Source organism: Anopheles coustani, chromosome 3 (genome assembly GCF_943734705.1).
Source record: "Anopheles coustani chromosome 3, idAnoCousDA_361_x.2, whole genome shotgun sequence".
Lineage (NCBI taxonomy): Eukaryota > Metazoa > Arthropoda > Insecta > Diptera > Culicidae > Anopheles > Anopheles coustani.
Window position 1 is genome coordinate 5,006,636 of NC_071288.1, and position 20,645 is coordinate 5,027,280.

At 43.6% G+C, this 20,645-nt stretch overlaps 1 protein-coding gene across 1 annotated transcript in view; it reads left to right on the plus strand.

The window, feature by feature from the left end:
- The window catches only part of LOC131258641 (uncharacterized protein CG43867), a 104,017-nt gene that overhangs the window by 74,308 nt on the left and 9,064 nt on the right, over positions 1–20,645 (plus strand). The window lies entirely within an intron of this gene.

Below are 20,645 nucleotides of genomic sequence, written 5' to 3' on the forward strand. Positions count from 1 at the left end.
TAGTCGCGTGCGCGTGTATTTACTCGGAAAATTTTCGATTCGATTCGTTTTCCGTAAGTGCGGCTATGATTTAACAGTTCAAAGCAGCAAACCAAACCTGCTAGAGAGTGGAAAAGTGGCGTGGAAAATCGGAAAACAACTGTGTAAATAGCGAACACACCACAACCATCCAGCGCCAACTGTGTTTTCCGTTTTCACCAGACACGAGGGCGTCCTTTTGCATAGGTTTTCAGAAAAGATAGCAGGTTTAGAGCGTGTAGAATGCACAGCATTTTCCGTTCAGTGCAGAATCAATCGTGTCTGAAGCGCGTGCTTTTATTGATTAATGTTACTTGTAGTCGTTTTCTTTATTGGCCGTAACCATAAACCCCCTGTTCTTAATTTGGCGTTCATTTCATCTAGTTTCAATATTCAAATGCGCGTCGGAATCCTTCTCGCGTACGGTGGTGTTCGTGATCGATTGCGCAAACTTGCACAGCCCGTACTTGTTCCTCTACCTGCTGGTGGAAAATAGAGGAAAAGAAAAAAAAACCCATATCAAAATCGATGAAAAGGTCGTAAAAGAGTTATCCTTCAGCAGGGGGTTTAAGAATTGGAAATGTCTCCCATTCTGGGCCCAGATGCGTCGGAAAAGTTCATACCGAAAACGTAAAAGTGTGAACCAAACCAAGCTGTACGACGTCAACTTTCGCCACTTTCGGGACAAAGTTGAGAAAATTCCGGTCGTAAAAGTCACCAGTCAATGTTTTCATCCATCAGCGTTTGGGTGCTTCTGTTTCATTGAACGGAATGGCAAGAATTTCCCTCCGCCTTCCCTGGTTTTCACCCTTGCTCTGTTGTGTTGTAATGGAAAATGTGCGAAAGAAGAAATAAAGTTAAAGTTAAAGGAATGCCAAAACCGTGGCTGTGAGACAACAACAGAGTGGTGAAAATGCTCCCCGCGAATGTGAGAGAGAGCGAGGAAAAGCGTCGTCCGTCCTGTGACAGGAAGCTCCAAAGAGATGGAAGCTTTTCCTGTGTGTTGCTCTTTCGATCGAGAAAGTGAGTGAGCAAATTTCGTAACACTGGATGTTAGTTCTCATTTGTGAACGAAAAACAAAAAAAAGGTTGTGTCCTCTAACGCTGTGTAGGTAACCGTGGCGGCGTTTGTTTGTAATATTTTCCTGTTGTGTACTTCCCTGATATGGTATTTAAATGTTTTCCAACCCTAATCTAAACCTATTTCGCTAGAAGTGTAGCAGTGTTTCGGTGAAAAGTGTCACTTTTTTAAGTGCCAATATCCTTCAAGATTCCCACGAAGTCAACAACCGTCACGCAGCCCACCAGCACACAAACATAAAATGTCACGGGATCTATGAGATAAGGTAAACAGGAAGGAAAATTGAGAACGTGGGAGAAAGCATGGACTTACGGGAACATCTCATCGATCGTTTGGGGAAACAGTCTGGGATCGCTTTGGGCTTTTCGATATCATCGTCGTTGTTAAAACAGACTCAAAGCTACCAACACACCGATACCGATCAAACACGCACGTGTTTTAACCTTGACCTACATAGTAATTATTTAGCTGTTTCCTGTGAAGCCAAGCAATGGGAAAATGTATGAAAATGAAGCAAACAAAATTATGTGAAATTATATATTTTTTTCTGTCTTACATAACGAGTTTTAATCAATCAATCTGTTGTTAGAAGGGCATTGACCTTATCCACACTGTGCACGTGATTTCAATATCTTCCCTCATTTTCTTTCGATGCCACGTTCGAATGTCCTAACCATCGTTAGCGGAAAAGTTTTTAAAATTTGTTCTGAAGCATCTTTCCCTTTGGGCAAAGTTTAATGCCATCGATAATCCGTGTCTCCGCTCTCCGTCTGCAAAGCGTGGGCAAAGTTTAATGCCATCGATAATCCGTGTCTCCGCTCTCCGTCTCTTCAGGCAGGAAGATCTAAGAAATACCTTGAAAAGAATAACCTAAGGGAATGACACTCTGCCTCAACCGGTTTCCAATCGGTTGTCTATACGGTGCAAAAATACCTTCATTCTTTCCACGAACTTAGTCGCAGTTTCTTGTCATCAACTCCATTTTCCAATGCTCTACGTGGTTTAAAGTGCGGTACGTGGCGAAAGAGTTAGCGAAGGAAAGATACTTTGAGAAAATCTGTTTTTTTCCTAAGCAATAATATGGTCATCGCGAAGGAAAGTTTTTCCTTTGAACATTCTTGACGCTTGATTTGGATTTTTCTGTTCCCTTCTCTCCTCGGTTCGAAACGGTTAAGAAAATGTTATCGGTGTTTGTTTTATATGTTCACCTTTTCGTCTAAAGATGGTAGTAATAGATTAATAAACATCCTTATCGTTATTGTATTGATGATCATGGTTTCGAAAACCCTTTAGAAATATATTTCACACTTTGCTACACAAAAACCCTTGTTTACTGTAGCTTATGTTTTAAACTGCTTTAATTTTTTAAAACCATCACACGATAATAGACTCGTTTTCTCCAATTCTTTTTAAAAAGGTTAGAAAAAAAAGAAAACCTAGTTTGGGGGGTGTGAGCGATGGGAGTGGCCGAAACTTTGGCACCCATCATTTCACACCAGACGCCACCGCCAGCATCGAGATCACGCCGTTCACTCAATTTTCCCTTCGTCCCGTATAGTTCGGAGAACAACTGGCGAGACACTTTCCTCCCCCTGCCGTCTCAGGAAACCCCCAGGAAAAAAGGGTGGCGTATGACGAGTTTCCCTGGCACGCGTGGCGTGCGGCAATTTTCTCCGGGGGTCGTTTTGCTACCGATGGCGACCGAAATATGTTGGCCGACAGCCAGACTGGCCACTCTGGCGACGACTGCAAACGAGCATAAGCATAAGGCACGTGGTAGGGGTTTTCCCCGCCCGTACCTTCGTCTGGGTGTCATCGATTTCCTTCCTCTCCACTGTGCACCCGATACACGGTGGATGCTGGCTCGTCCGAGAACGTGTTTCCATGTTTCGGCAGCATGCAAGAAAGCCGCCGCTCTCAAGTGTTGCCAACCCGGATTATGTATGCATCATCGTCGGTGTCAGCATGAGCGCACGAGATGTTGAGCGATGTACAAACTTCCTTTCTGCCTGGGATGGGTCCTTGTTGTTGGTCAAAATCCGCAGCCCGTCCGCAAAGCAAATCCCGCTGATCCATGTCTTGTAACGATCGATCCGTTCCGTGGACGAGTTTGGACTTTATGGAAGAGGGAAGCTGGTGAAAACTAAACGATAAGAAAGAAGCACCCCACATCAACCCACTAACACATGAACAGTGGCAAATTTCTTCCCTTAGGTCCAGGGAAAGATTAAGTAGAGTTATCACCACATCCGAGAAGTGTAAGGGTTGTTTCAAGTCAAGCAAAAAAATAAGTATTTTTAAAGATAAAAATAACTCAATCAAAAAATGATAAAAACTGTTAAAACTAATAAACCTAAGAATATATGAGTATTTATACTAGAGTGAATAAGTAAATCACAACTTTTGGCATATCGTTCCAAACCAACAAAACCAACCGATTTTCCCGTGGCGTCAAGTGGTGTCAAGTGTTTTCACCACAATTCAACCCGTCCGATGGAAAACAAGAGAAACACGGTGGAAAACATGGTTCATGTTTTTCGTTCGCACCGAGCCACGCCTTGATGCAACCATGTAGGAGGAAAATTTATTACAAGTACTTTCCATTTATACGTCCATCATCATCCTGCTGACCGTGGCTAGGAAAAGGGAATCGTTTTAATTAAATCGTTTTTGACAAAAAGGGGTAAAAAAAACGCTTTTTATCGATGATTAAATTGACCTCAAAATTGCGCTGCAAAACGTCAGTTTCAATATTTTGCGAAAGAAAAACTGCTCCAAAGAAAACCAACTGTCGGGGAGGGGATTTTTCATGCTCGTCATTCGCTGACGGACGGATGGGTTGGAAATAAATTAATTTTCCCTCGCCTAGCGCCAACTTTCACGAGAAGAGAAACTCCCCGGTCTGTGTGTGTGTTTGTGACGATAGCGAAAATCGTGAAAATGCAACGATGTTACTGCAACGTTCAATTCAACGACGCACTGGCATGGCGCAAGATGAGTCGTCGGAAAAACCAAACCCATTTCCCTGGCCCAGCGGGAGCGCACCGTCCGATTCCCAGGGAAGGTGCAGTATTTCCCTCGCGTGTTGCAGATTTCGTAAAGCAGTCAAATCATGCCCCAAAAGCCAACGCGAACGCGAATTTCATCCCAGCCGTTTTCCGAGCCCCGTATCTTTCGGGTGACAATTTTTCCGCATCCACGCGTCCCAAACTCCGGTCAAAAACTGGATCAACTTGTTTGTAAAACTTCCAACCCTCCCCCGGGAAACGTCCGTCTGCGATGGCCGCACTTGAGCGCGCGTTCGTCAGCGAAAAACGGAAAGAAAAACCGAAAGAAAACGCCTGGTGCCGGTTTCTTATATGTTCCTCTCAATGATTTTATTTATAAATCCCGCAGACGCAATCGCCAACGTAGCAGGGCACCAAGTCAAGTGAGGTGGCCACAACAGGAGGCAATCGACTCTCGCCTTATGTGTGTGTTTGAAAGTCAAGAAAACCCGCTGTGTTGTGAGTGGTTTTGTTTTAAAAATTTCGTGGCGTGATTGGAAGAGGTTGGCCCGGCTTTATGCTGCCATCTACTTACGCTTGCCCCCAAGTCGAAAGACGTATTCAGTTCTTGCGTGAAATGTGTTCTAACAACGCGCGAGTCTGGAAAATTCGACACATCTCACACCTAATTTGTTTGGTCCCTTGCGGGGCTACATTTTTTCCATTTCCCAACGGCACTGACGGTCTCGGTGTTTTATGGTGAATTTTTGACTTTTATTATTATTTCATTTCTTCTTTTTTCACGCGATTTGTCGCGATGGATTTTCCCAATGATTAACTACCGCCGGCTCGGAACTGTCTCGCGTCTAACTATCAGTTGAAAAATCAACAATGAACCGACCGAGGGAAGGGAGTAATAAAAACCGACCCGACATATTTAACGAACGTCAACCACACGACGTGTTTTTCCTTGCCCAAGAGAAAAACCTCATCCTGCGGTCGCCTCAGGTTTGGCTTCAGTAGAGTCATTAATGTGTCACCACAAAACGAAACACGCGGGGCGTGGAGGGTGAAAGAAAACAAGAAAATGCTGAAACGAGCATCGTCAAAGCTGCTTCATGGAATTAAATTTGATTCGAGCGGAATTAAAAACAAAGCTGACACTTCACACGTAAATGTAAGTGTTTCGGAACGTTCCCGTTTCGGTTATGAAAATATGAATCATGGACCGGGCCGCCAGCGAAAAGCGGTTACGGTGGATGAAAATACAAAACAGATCAAACGTTAGGAGTGGCAGCACGATTGGAAACAGTCACGGGTTTCAAGTTGTCACTCTTCAAAGTTGATTTATCGGTATCATTAAGCGATGTCGTCCTTGTCGGGACGCGCCGAAAGGTGAATGGCTAACATATTTTAAAATTTGTTAACGAATTTGTCACGGGCTTGAAATAATTCTTCAGTAAATGTGCTGTTTGATATGTTGCTCGTAAAAGGAACAAGGTTGTACTATTACCTAAAACATGACGATTATTATAACTTCTTCATCCTTTGCGAAGCTCAGCTACAAATTTTCACAAAGTGTCACAAATATGGCCACGATTATCATTACCTTCTTCTTTTTTTGCCACGCACCCTCTTGATCATGATACCAACGTCCAAAGTATCCTTCCAATCCTAACTCCTAACAGTTTTCCCTCGTTTCCAAACGATTTACTTTAATTGAATCGTTTGTGAGCGTTTTTTTCCCTGCAATCGCTTTTATCGAATGGTGTCTGTCTTCCAGCTGAAAGGCGGAACGAATCACCTTTCGACTGCAGACGTTCGTCGTCGGGAAAAATATTTTATTTCGTTCACCTTTTCCAACCGTCGGTGGAAACCAACAGTCGTCCGGTCAATCCGACGTACCATAAACGAAAGTAGAGATGAAATAATAAATGTTGTCCACTTCTTCAACGACATTAAGTTGCACTCCGCCGAAACGCTGCGAAGGAAGAAATATTTCTTGTATCCTATTTATACGCGATAAAAATCCAACTTTTCCATTCAACCCAATGGATTGCCAATTTTCAGGTTGGATTTGTCGTTTGGCTGCAACGAAACTGCAACTTCTTCCTGGGACCGCATCATCATCCTGCGAAACTAGCGATGGAAGTAATCCATCTTTGAGTTATTTTTCCGAAGTTTCATGTCGCCCCTTTTCTTCAGTGAAATAAACTCCGGTTTGAACACCGTTTTCCATTCCGTTCGGTTTCACTGTCTGCTCGGTTTTTTGCGAACGTCCTTGTTTCCCATTTTGATCCTGTCCCATTAAAATGATGGCAATGCGCTACGGATCCTTGGGATCCTTGTCGAGATCGAGCGCTTCCTTCTATCCGAGCAACCCTTGCGAAAAAAAGGGAAAATAAAGTAATATCCTTAACCGTGCGGGGTTTTTTTTCGCCTACTTCCTGGCACTGTTTTCGACAGTTTACTCTCAGTTGAAAATTGTAAAAAGGAAGGAAAAAATAGGAAGAGATGAAACAGCAGAGGGAGCTGTGACAAGTAAAAACTTTCCACCGGGCGACGTGGCTCTTCGCCAGGTATTGTTTCGAAGCTGCAGAAGGAAGTTGTCGGAAAATGACGATAAAAGTGAAACGGGTACGATGCACAACTTTTCTATGATAATATGAAAAACACGGTGGGAGGGGGGACTCTGCAAACAATTGAATGCTCACGGGGTGTTGTAAGAAAAAGCCTTTATGATAAATGTATGATTTAAATTTATTTATTTTAATCATGAATACATATTGAATACATGCCGTTTAAGATATGTTCGATGATTCATTTTTGGTAAGGTTAAATAAAATTTTATCCACTCTGGTGTGATTGAGAATGTCCACGTTTCCGCTTTTCCGCGCAAGATGAGAAAATGCACGAAGCACATAAAACAAACTCCCAGCGGAAAACGGATCGTGCAAACCGTTTTTACCGCAGCGGACTACAAAGCGAAGGGGTTTAAACATTATGCTGGCAAAGATCCCAAACGTCTCGCCGGTAGCAGAGGATTGACTGATAAAGTTGCACGTTTTCTAGGTTACGCAGTGTGATCCTCTTCTTTTGCTGCTGGCTTATAGGAAGGCGATCCGTTGCCTTTTTCCTGCTGGCATGGTTTTATCGTTGCCACACTTCAACTGCAGTACGAATGGCTTTGAAGGTGATAGTGTCCTTGTTAAAAAAGGGACGGATATCAAAGGAAAGGAATATTATCTCCTTTATTCGAAAGTTGACCTACCATTATACGTGCAGGTTTGTCAGAGGGTTTACATTTATACTTGTTTTTGGTGATAGTATCCTTGTAGAATAGTTGATCCTTTTCTATCTTAAAGTGAAATCAGTTATCCCCATCCGGAAACGCGTAACTTTCACGATACAATATATTCCTTGCACATTTCCCAAAACTCCATACTTCCGCGTTGCATTCCAGAGATAAATTGGAACTAAGGAAAAAAAATCAAAGAGCATTAAATAGCACCTTTGCTCCCGCTAGCATCCGTAATTAGTGACACATAAATATTTCCCCACATTGTCGACTGGGGTGTAATTTCCTTTTATTTTTTCGAAAACAAAATACCCTGAAAGCGATGTTTGTGGTGGAACGGAAAATATATACCGGATGCACCTTCCCCTGCAGAGAGAGGAATCGCGGAGAGGAATCATAAAGTGTTGAATTTACACCATTACCATTAGTGGTACTGGTTTTTCCCTACCGTGAAAATGGTAATGTATTTCATGTTGCTTTAATTCATGCCTGCCATCCGGCTAATGAGAAAAGGCTCGAGAATGGGAGCCATTTGTTATGCGAGCAACGAAATAATCTACTGAAAACTATTGAAATGGGTTTTAAAACAAGAACCTTTATTTATGTTCATAAAAATCCTATCAAGGAGTGTCAATTTTATTGTTTTTCTAATAGAAGCGCATTATGCACAACGACTCTTTATTGTGAAGTGTTCGAAATCATACTAACGGGTATTTTTTTCATTAAAGGATAAGATTCACTTTATATGAAACGTCAACAGCTTTTCTTTATGTTGTCCCCAACTCCTTAATATTCTTTTCCTTTTTTATCCCTCCACTACTACCCCGAAAGAGATTTGATTATGACAAACAATCCTCGCCGGCTTTCGTGGCTGCTCCTGGGGATGGCTTTCCGGGTTTTTGCATATTGCAGTGGCATCTGCAGTAGTAAAAGCTGTGCCAAAAAGGCAAATCCACCCTTTGGGACACACTTCACAAGGGTACTCGGGAAGCACTCTGAAGGAAACAGACCCTGGTTTCCTGTCCAAGGCCGAACCGGAGAACCATGGCAGGTTGAATGCAATTTCGAACCAAACACAGATGAGCAAAAACGTGAAATCCAGAAACTGCATTCCAAATTGCTCCGACGGGGATTTACCTTTCGATCGTTTTCTGCGACAACAACACGTTCGGGACGTGATCAAAACAGCTGACCCGAGGTACAAGACACCTGACCGGTGGGAAAACTAGAAGGGATTAAAAGAATTTTTCCACCGTCGGTGATTGTGCTCGTAGTGGGAAATAGAAGAAAACGAATTCTCGGGATTGGAACGCGGAACTGTTAATTAAATTGCTTCCATACAAACGATATTAAATTTCTTCCGTTTTTCTTTCTCTCGTTTCAGGTGAGAACCCTTTTCTGTCAGATGTCCTGGGCTAAGAAAAGGTTTAAACAAACAAATGCTCAATATCGGTAATGAAAAGAATGCTTGTTTTGTTCATTTACAACAGAATTAAACTATCATAACACAGTCAAGAATATAAAATGTAATCACAATACGTTGTTAATACTTTGTTTTCTACGGAGTTCTGTTACGTTTCCCAAAAATTGCTGCCTCAATTTGTATGTAGTTTAGGGGCTTCTAAATTCTTGTTATTTTATTTAATTGATACCTTAGACGCTCATCATTACACACCACAAAGGCAACCTCTCATTTGCACATGTTAGTTCTTCGATGTTTCTTTCCAATTGACTATTTCCTAACGACCATTACTTTCGAAATGCCAATCATGACGGTGGCGTCGCTAATTAGTTTCCAACTTCTACGGGCGTGCAAAATTCTAACAATGTTGGTTGATTGCTCAGTTCCTCAAAAACTAATGCAAGAAACAAGTAATCTTTATGCCAGTATGTGCCTATCACACATCCGTGTGTAGTGACCAGTATTTCCCCAAACCTTGCCTATCGCTAGGAAAAACAACCGAAACAGGTTCTATATGTCTATCATTTCCAACACCAACGCAGACGAAAATGTTGAACGCATCTAACGCGCCCGGCCTTTTCATCAGCCCCACATAAAACAAACACGTAATCGTAATCCATTTCGGATTAACCTCGCCTGGCACTCGGCTTAGAAGACTCTTAGCCTCTGTCTGCCCTGCGTCTTGGTGGCGCTAAGTATAGTGTAGCCATTCTAATGATGTCGTTCCTCGCACCCCGTTCTCGGCAAGTGCCAGTTCCAAAAAACCAAATCAAGAACGAATGGGAATCATCTGCCAAAGAACACAGGTTTGGCGTGAGTCGAAGCGGCCACTCCACGACCGAAAAGAGAGTGCGTTTGATTTTCCTGCCTTTTCCTGGTGTGGACTTCTGCGGTGGACTTCGCTTGTGGAAAACAGCGATTGGAAGGGAAAATGGTTTAAGAGAACCGCACTCCCCCGTGTAACCATGTCAACGTTCGTAGTTCGCTCCCAACTTGCGGTCGTGTGCCGGCGGTCCCTTGAAGCGTTTTTCATGCCTCAAACGCCTCAAAACCAACTGAGAACAAGGGAGTACGCACATCGCCGTCCCTTCGCGTACACGCGAGAACCAGAGAACCTCGAGTTTAATGTTCGCTCACTCAGACTCTGGGAGTCCATTTTCTCTCTGCCGAATCCTATATGGGCGACGCTCTCCATCATGGAATCTCCTCCTGCGTATTCTATAGCGAACCCGACTCGGCGACGAGGACTCTTCTTCGAATAGTTTTCGCGTAACGCTCGATCGGATCGGTTTGGAAGTTCTGGTCTGGTTTCTGATCTTGAACAACCCGCTGGCTCGAGTGCGAACTAGGAGGATTTTGGTTTCTTAATTAGCAGAAAAAAAAGGAAAACCAAAGAGATCCCATCGCACACTTCGATCTTTATTTCGGGAGTGGATTTTTCGCGATGGAAATTCCGCCCGGTTGTGTATTTGCGGTGCCGGAACGCCCGTTTGGTTGATCTTCTCAAAGTCGGGGCGTTTTTGAGGTGGTGTTAGTGGCACGGAAAATCGGAGGGAAATGAAAATTTCGTGATCATGTGGTCAGTGAAAAAGCATATTGTTTGAAGCTGTTGTTGGTTCTTGTTCTCAGTGTGTGAAAATAGGAAAATCCTACCATTGAGTAGTTTTAAAGTATCTCATTCTTTCCACCTTTTTATTGCCACAATTAAACGGCGCATCAAGAAGAAGAGAAAACACCGGATACGGGAAAAATCGTACCGCAAATGGAACTAATTGATCGACGCCTGCTGTTTCCTTCCGTTTTACTTTTCTTTCTTCGCTACTGTGAATTGTGTGAATCGTCGTTTCGTAGCGTTTCGTGCGTGCTTGCTTCGATGCGTACGTGAGTCAGTGCGGAATGAAAAGCGGGTTTTCCACGCCGTGCGTGCTCGATTACACAAGATGATCGGAAGGAAGCGGAACGAATCGAGATCCTGTTGAAAAAATGCGTGCGTGAAAAGTTTTCCATATGCTCTGTTTCCCTTCGAAAGCCAAACGTGATGATCGAGCACAGACACGAGACGAAATTATGTTCATCGGAAACTGCCTTGATTTAAGTCAAACATATTCGCACAACGGTTCTGTTGATTAATTTCCTACCAACTCCAATGCGTCCAAACCATAAATTATGTAAACTTGCGACAAATTGGTATACAAATTGATTTTTTTCCATTCCGAACAACTTTCGGTCGGACTTCAACAAATCAGTTTTCCAAACAATTTTCCTTACCCTGTGAGAACAGCACGCACAAATCGTTTTCGGGCAAAATTTGAACCACGATAGAAATGGAAAGTTCACCAAATGTTCCTTTCCAACCACTCTTTTGCACGTGATTTTCTCGTTCGCCATTATTCGGGGGTTTCGCTCGGAAGGCGAACCAAACACGCAAGAAAACCGTTCGAAGGTAGCAAATCTTTTGCCATGCCTTCTGCCGCCTGTTTGTTGTATGAGTGTGTTGTTCGATCAACAGTAAATTATGTTCATAAACAAAAAATAAAATCTACTGTCGATGGAACGGAACTGAAGGGGCCTTTTTTTAGGCTGGGTTTGAAAAATATAACCTGCCCTACATTATTTTGGCATATTTTTTCCTGTTAAGAGTTGCTGTTGAGTGTGTCAAATAAATTAACACGTTTACTACCTTCCAAAATTGGCGCCAGGGGTTTGGCGACGTTTTGTTGTTCTTTTATGAAAAAAATTGAAACCCCCATAGAAGTTTAATTTTTCTGACAAAGCGTTTTTCGTCACCTGGTTTTGTTTCGCAATCGTGCAATTTTCGTGTCAAAACCAATCAAAACCGCACCGAAGGGTTAATGTTGCGCTGGTGAAACACAAAGAAAGCCCCGAAAGACGGTTCAACATCCCGCTGGCCACCCTCCGTCCCTGTTCGTGCGCCACTTCTTTGTTGCTTGCGCAACACATCACAAATCGCACCATAACGCACGGGACTTAGCGAGCATAATTATGTTGAAAATATGTTCTCCGTTTTTGGAGACGTGCGAAAGAGCGAAAGGGCACGTGCTTTGGGGGTGGGTGCGGCGGGAAAGAGTGGGCAGGAACGACAAAGCGAAGCTGAAAATTCATCAACCATATCGTCTCGACGTCTGCCGCTGCCGACGACAACTTCCCCGCCACGTCATGTTCCCTTTTGCATGTTCCGTCCCTATGTTAACGAAACGTTGCCGAAGGGTCGCGGCCAGCTGACGCTCGCTCTCCGTTCGCTTACGCATACAACCGCGCAGTTGGCCGCCAGGCAAGTCGCAGGAACGCATGATGCTAATGAACGCATTAAATGCACACTTGGTCATAAATTTTCTTTTGCGACAGCGACGCGAACCGAAAACTGCATTGCAACGATCAACGGAAATCTCAAGCGCACCGCTCGAGAAGAAGGACTTTGCAACTTATTTTTCTTCATCGGCAAACTGCAGGATGAGGCATCGTAAAATCCTCCGGTCGATCAATGCGTTGTACAGTCATCGCATCGGTGGTTTCTCCCCTCACAGTTTTATTCCCCTATTTTGCGCGTGTGAGGTTATCGTTCCCTTGGTAACCCCTCGAAAGGAACGCGTATCCTTCCCGTCAGTTAACGGTTCCCAAGGATGTGTATGTGTGTGTGTCTGTGTTGGTATAGGTTTTAATCACCCCGAGTAAACCGAAAAGGTTGGAAGCAACAGAACAAACATAGGAATAAAGTATTGAGCATAACACAAGGGTTCGTATAAAGCTAGGATTCAATCATCTTCCGTTCGATGTTTCCTTTTGATTTATCGGTAGGAAGAAATACCAAAAATAACTTGAAAACCATAAGTTACTTTTGATTAATTGTGTTTAGGAAAGTATACAATCTTTCTTGTTTTGGGAAAACTTGCTATTTTCCAACGAATCGATCCACAGTTTTGTTAGTGATGCTAAAATAACACACATTGCATAGAACAAGTGCTCAAAAGTAATATTACAAAATTTAATCAATTATTTATACGTCTCCTTGTGATGTATGTGCCCATTATCTTTTGGAATGGAAAACCTTTTCAGCCATAATTTACAATCATTAACTGAGTGCAAACACGTGTGAAGAAAGATTTTTCTAAGAAAAATCATAAAACACTCAACGAAATTTGATCTCAATTTTCCGCCACACAAAAAAACCATAAAAAGGTGTTGTGCCCAAATGTGTGTGTTTTTGTATGTGCGTTTTCTTTTCCGAATGATATCGATATGGAAGTGAAGTGCCGAAAGTGTCATCTGGGTGTTCGAGGAGAAAAATCAGATTGAAAATATATACATAATAATTCCGACAAATAAAAAACCGAGATACTTTACATGAAAACCAAAACTGCGAGAGAATAAAAACGTCTTCACCGCCACCATGATGGCCAGCAGTATCAACGTTTCGATGAACCGCACGGAAGCGGATGTTCTTCCTCGTCGTCGTTGCAGCGAAGAAACCGACGAGCAGCACAATGGCGCTGAGAAAATTATTTCTTTTGTGTACGTATTGATTTTCTTGGTCGAAATTATTCCCCCACCTACACATTTGTCCCCCTCACCAGCCCACCCATTGCTTCCAAGCTTCCTTTGCCAACCGGTTCCGGTTTCTGCTCCTTTTATTTTTTCCGAAAAGGAGAAGATACGTCAATCAGTGCGCCGGCCATAAAGAGAGCGCACCCATATTTTATGCCTCGAGCGGCACGGGTTTTGCCCAAGCATCGAGCGCATAAACAGCATTAAACCGAACCCTCCCCACCTCCCATTGGTGACCGACTTGAATCCCCAATGATTTCCATCGATCGAATCGAGAAGGGCCGAAGGTTGTTAATCATGGCCAACTTTCATGTGCGTTATTCTTCTGCTTGAAATGATTCACTTACGGTCGGAATGGAATTGCGCAAGATCGCTTAAACTAAGCCACACAATGGTTTAGTTTTTCCAAACTGGAACAACAGAAGTTTTTCTCCAAGCGATCCACAACGAAACGAAAATGGGAATGAACAAACTCAATGGGGTTCGTATCATAGAAAGTCGTTGCATTTACTTGACCATCTGGCGAACTGTGACTGTGGCTTATTATTATTGACTTTGCCTCTCCTCCCCCCCCTGACAGGAACTTCCCTCTCGTCCAGTCAGTTTGTGGGCCAACATAAGTAAAGCCAACGGTTACGGTGAAGGGTCCAGCATAAATAAACATATTTATTAGAGAGCTGCTCTACGTTTTGTAGCAATCGTAATCGAGGCGCACGGTCGTAATCAATTCGCTCGCCATACCATTTTCAAATGCATAAACAAACAAAGTGGTAAAATGTGTTTTGAGTCAGACGAACTTATTAACTGTGAAAACATCAATGCAGCAATGGCAACAAGCAGAACAAATTTCCATTCGATAATACTAGTAAACAAATGCGAATCGTACGCCGTTTTCTATCCAATCAAAACCGTAGAGACATTAAAAATGATTAAGCCATGTTGTTCGAAAGCAAAAAACCAAGTTTATTTAGAATGATGATAAAGAAAAGTTCCCTCTGCGGAGGATCAATGCATGCTGGAAACGAACGATGCAAATCTGCCCCATGAAAACAAACTCCAACCACATTCAGTTCCGTCTGTCTGTAAAGGAAATAATGGAAAAATGGCAATTTAAAAACAATCATCTAGCGCGCGCGCGGCTGTGCGATTATTTTCCACTCTACATTTCATTTGCTCACATTCTAGCACGTTTATTGCATTTCCATGCCGTTTTTTTCCTATTTGCATCCCATGGCGAAACGAAAAATTGAAACCGGATTCGAAAAGTGTTGGACCTCGGGTGATCCAGCTGGAGTTTTTTTTTATTGTGGAACGGGAAAGGAAGCAATTCAAATAGTATTGAAAGCTATTTTTGTTGAGAAATAGAACTCGATGTTTCCTGTTTGAGTAATAACCGACGGTAAAGTGGGCCATTATTTTGTAAAGCGATTTAGAATGTTGCGCCATCCACTTTTTTTTTTGCAGCACAACAACTGCAATCCAACAACCGGGATGAAGCCCAGTCGAGAGCCGTTAAGGGCTGCTGAAGGGCATCGTATTCAGTTCTTTTTTATTTCATCTAATACTGTCCCAACGTTTTGGAGCGAATTCTAATACGTTGCCGCACAACTTTTGCCATTTTAGCGACACTTTTGCACCCCCCCATTGCGTTCTAGACGCTAGAACGTCCCAGGCTAGACGACGATTTCTTCAACTCCCAGTCGGCGCCAGTCGTCGCCCTTCTACGGCGTTCCCGCCCCGTAAAGTCCGCCACTTTACCGACGTCTTGGAGCCATCATCAGCTGTCAGTGCCCTTTTGTGGCCGTTGCCTTGCAAAAACTAGACGCCTTACGCCGTGCGTTTCTTACGCTCGTTTCTCCACACCACGGCGCGCTTTTATGGCCTCGCGATGTCATCGGTGACATTCTTGATCTTCGCCTTGCTGGTCGGAGAGCCGTTGTCAGTGCTCCGAGTGGAAAGGCACATACCCTTTCTTTCCACCACGTTTTGCAGCCTTAAAGGGGAGGCACAACCTTCTTCTGCCTTTAGAATAACTTTCCTTCGCAGCCGCTTACAACCGCAACGCAAAATACTGGGGCGCGAAGAAAGAGATCCACGCGGAAATAGAGTGCAATTCTTGACAGCTTCCTTCATGTATTTGCAGATTTAAAGCAGCTCGGAAAGGGAAGGGAAAGAAAGAACTTAGAATGACACCCTCGGAGGAACCTGAAGTGTCTGTTGAAGGATTTAATTGAATCCGCAATCCGTGGCTTTACGTTTGAAGTCGTTAATGGAACCTGCAAGTGTCCCGTTTAAGACTTGGATGACACCAAACTAAATCTTCCTTACTTTGACACCGAAGCATATCTTCTGAGACTTCAAATCAACAATATCAAATGTTATACTTTGTTGCATTTGAACCTTGAAGACTATCTCACAAAACTTCAATTAGAGTACGCATAGATTGAAGTTCGCAATGGGTTTGTAACTGTACTTTCTTGATAGCTCAGTACTTTAACAAGGATTTAAAGGAGCTAGAAAACAAGTGACACTGCTGCAAAGAAAGTTTAATTAGTTTCGTTACGCATTCTTCCCCGAGTTCCCGCTCCAGTTGGGTGTCTTTAGATGGGATTAACCCCTAATGGTAGAACCCGTACAAATCTTCCACTTAAACTTTCTTAAGCCAAAATAAGGTGCTCCTCTGTACGGCTGTGATAGGCCAAAGGTACAACCAGAGGTAAAGGCAAACCAGCAAACTCGAAGCCCTATGAATGATTGAGCACACGAAGCTTTGGAAAGTTGATCTTCGTTCGGTCAGGTGACTTTCGCCGGCAAGGATGAGCTCAAGCCGAGCCGAAGTTGACGAGAACCCGATGAGGTATGCAAATATGACGAGACATTCCACCTGCTCGAAACCGAAGTCGTGGGAAGTTCTTCAAAGGTTGCCCGAAGCAATTTTTACTCCAAAGGAAGCAAACCTTTCCTTTGATCTTGCTTCTTTTGCAAATGGCTGAATGTCAGTTAGTAAAAAGACAACTTTAACGAAATGTATGTAAAACGTTCCCTATTTTCATGAAACAAAATTTAACATTACCTACCAGATATATTTTTCAAAACGTTTCCATTTGATTTACTTAAATCCAATCCAATTCCCAGTCGTGTAATCCTTCGCACTCGCATTTCCGGTAGAAATGCCGATGGCATAATAACCATAAACGGGAAGTAATGTCGTCGATTGGATTAAGGTACCTTCGAGGCGAGGATCAGCGCACCGAGATGCATTTTGATGAAGGAAAAACATCGACTGCATCCCGGTGCATCCGTTGAGAGTGCACACAATCTATGGAAAAAAACGGATTGTTCCGGTTCGATGACGAGCTTTTTCCGCCCGAATTATGGATGGCGAGAGGATTATTATAAACCCTATCTCTCGTGTGTGTGTGTGTGTGTGCGCATTTCCGCAAAGACCATCAGCTCTTTCGTTGGTGCGGGAAATGGTTTTACATTCCCCTGGAAACGTTTTTGCCGGGAAATATGTGCGGGAGTGCTGTATCTTTCAGCTCCAAGCATCCTCGACCCCCCGGACCTTCGGTAGCCATGTTTATGGTATCGGTTTTTCCCTCCCATGGCGCGGATCATCCACCACCGGGAGTTTTGCTGGCACGAGATTGCATTTAATCAGCTGCAGGTTTGCCTTGCGGGGCGAAACTGCTGTGAGAAAACTCTCTCCTTCTCTCCCTCTTGCTTGCCTGATGGGAAACGCATTTGCAATAAATTACACGGATCCACGGAAAGTTCGCGAGGAAAGCAGGGAAACTACCGCATCGCCTATGGTGCGCTATGTTGTAATACTTGTGCGCTTGTCGAACTTCTTGAGCGGAAGAAGCGGCAGCAGCATCGTGTTCGGTTGTGTATTTCGGTGCCGTTGCCATTGCCGTAAATTTTAAACTTCACGCAAAATGCACTTTTCACCCAACAAGCAACAAACAAAGCAGGCGTCGCGCGCTCTCGAGAAAGAACGGGAGGATATACTCTGGAGTTCGGGAGTCGATTTCAAATGTTTCGCCAAAGTTTCGCCAAAGTTTTCCCCGCTCGAAGGGAAAGGGTGATCGAATCTCGCTGGGAGGGAGGAGGGAAAACAATGTTTCCTTAACAACGTGTGGGCGTCGGTGGTTGGTGAAGGGTAACAAATTTCCCACCCAAAGTCGTTCATTTGCGCGAGTGCGAGGTTACATTCCCTGGCCCAGGAGCTGGTTTGTTGAACGTTAACGGCACGCTGTATTGTTGTGAGCCAATTTTGTAGTTCCTTTCTGGCTTGGGAGGTTCGAAATGGAACACATCACGTAAATCAGGTTGATTAATTCAACAACGCCCCCCGTCTTATGACGTGCCACATGCACGTACTTACCTCTGGAAAACGATGTAACATGTCAAAGTCGGTCGCAAGTTGATTACGAATTATGTACACCTCGATTATTCATCGCCCCGAAAGAGATGTTTATCCACTGTTTGTGCCCCGTTTTGGTGCATGTTTTTCGGTGGAATCATTGTTAATCCGATGGAATTTAATCTTTCTCGATCGATGTCGGAAAACAATCCGATGGTTTTTCATATTTTCCCCCCGTTCCTTCGCCCGTGTTATGCAAACAAAGGATGTTGATGAAGCATTTCAGCATTCGTTTGAATTCATACCAATCCCCGTTAAAGGGTTTTCTGCTCCAAACACGACCAAAAGGGGCATTTTCCGACATGCTACACGATTTGTGCGCCCATCAGTTATGCAACCGGATGAACTTTTCCTGCCCGTTTTTTGTGGCCCAGGTCAATGACATGCACTTCCTTGCTGCACCCTCCCCCCCACCCGGGTCGGGAACTTCTGAACCCTTTTTGGCCCAACACAAGTATCCGTATTGTTTTTCCTTCACTCAAATGATTACCCGTTTGTCTGATTTGCCATCGTCCTACCCGAAATAACGCTCGATCCCCGAGAGCGGATGTCTGCGGATGGAGATAACGGTTGGTGGATGGTAAAGATCAACATCCTACCCGGTACAGGGAAGCGCCGGTTCCATCACGAAAGAGCAAACAGTAGTAAGCCAGCAAGCAGTAAAATTCAATCATAGCCCTCGGATCCGCTGGTTGTTTTGAATGGCTGTTTTCTGTCCCTTGCATTGCTACAAACCCCTTTCCCACCTCTCCGTCCCGTTTTGGAAATGGTGGAAAGATTTTTCGCAATCTGCAATATTTCATCTTGTCCCGGCGCAATGTTACGTCCATACCTCTTTTGCTCGCTTGAAGCTTGGAAAACTGTTCATCCAAGAGGAATGGTATGAACAAACGTCCATCAAAAAGTGCATAGCATAAGATAAAAAGTACGAACGTGCGTTTTTTTTCGCGTTTGCATGTAAACCTACACTTTCAAAAAAAAAAACATTAGAAAAGCAAACAGTGTCTGCTCGTTGTGAAATCGGAAGTGAAATTTTCCATCTCACACGGACACATCCGCGCACGTACCTGCCAGGCTTCGCATTTCCATTTCTACTCGGTCGGTCTTCGGTGTTTCTGGTGCCGGTGAAACGTAACGAAACGAAACACTGTATCTTCATCTCAGGCGGTATTTCGGTGCAACGATGACACCGAAAGTGCATCCTCGTATGCACAAAGGACTTTGCGAACCCGAGAGCGCAAAAGTTTCTGACCAGCGAACAACGCGAAACAATGACATACTGAAAGGGGAAAAAAAAGAAAGGAACAAGAGGGCGTGATAAACTGCAAATTGTTTCACTAATGGTTCTTTCCTGTCCAGTGCAAGTGTATTCTGAACGATTTTTTTACCATTAATGCTGGTCAGAATTTCGAAACATAGGTAACTCTAAAAGTTGGTTGAAAAACCATCCAAAATATCGTAGAAAAATGTATTCGTGTTACTTTTCAAGCGCAATTAAATGCAAGAAAAATGACACACTTATAGGAGAAAAGAAACAAAACATGATGAACTAATAATACAAAAAGAAAGTTATGTAAAATTATTGACAAAATAAAAAGAAACCTTTAGATTCAAAAGTAAAGTAACATAAGCTAATGCAAACGATCATAGACTTGGGCGAAATAGGAAAGACTATATATATACTGGAAAACTGATATAAGGATACAAATCGATGAAAAAAACCTATCATCGACTAGAGACTAAAATAGATTACTAGAAAGTGATCTATTAAATACATATAACGAGCACCATCTTCCAATGAAACGTGTGAATAGCACAATAAGGTTGCAGTCTATTGGAAAAAGGGGTTTGAAATGGATGCGAATATTCAATCAAATGTAAGTGATGCTGTTGCACAACGTGACCCGTTGGTTCATCTTCACCCTTTTTTCTTTCTTTTGATCGCCGCTCCCAGCCAAGTTCCTTGATCAGTGAAATGGAAACGTCCAGCGATTGTCAAGCTTCACTGCCAACGAGCACAACACATCAGAGAAATGCCCCTGCGCACATTGTGTGCATTCTATCTCGTTAGGAGGGTGTCATTGCACCAGGGGGGGCATAGCTATACTCCTCCGGAGCATCGTCCGAGATTCCTCGCCCTCTCGGATGGGGGTGGGGGGATGATATATCACGCCATGCCCTGCGTGAACACTTCGTGACACTCACTCACACTGGGACAATTCCCCGGGGCGCGTGGAATACTCATTTTTCATCACCCATTCCCAGGGGGGGATGTTCTGAACCATTTCCCAACACGACTGAAGCCGACTGGTTGGTGGGTGTGTTAATGTTTACTTCCAACGGATAACTACTATGTCATTCTTCATAACGCAATGTGCGATCGTTTGAACGTGCCCCTGTTCGGGTTGGAGCTTCTGGTACGAAATTGGCCCAGAAAGAATTAGATAATTGAAAGAACCTCACAGTCATAACTCACACGCGCCAGCACATTCCGAGCACGAGAAGTCACGAACTCCACGGGGAATACAAATTGGATGTAGAACAATGCAGCCGTACGGGACAATCGAATTACGGTCTCTTCATCTCGTTTCGTTTGACCCTTTTACGTACAATTTAATTTGTCCATGCAAAAGTTCTTTAAACAAACTGTCAGACACTCGCTGCTTCAATCTGTAGAACGGACGAAGTAAAACAAATTTCATCCATTAGAAAAAACGGTCGCTTCCAGGACAAAAACCATTCTGATGGCGTACAGTAATAGACAGACGAAGGACATAAAAGATGAAACGAATTGTCCCGGCCCGGGGGGA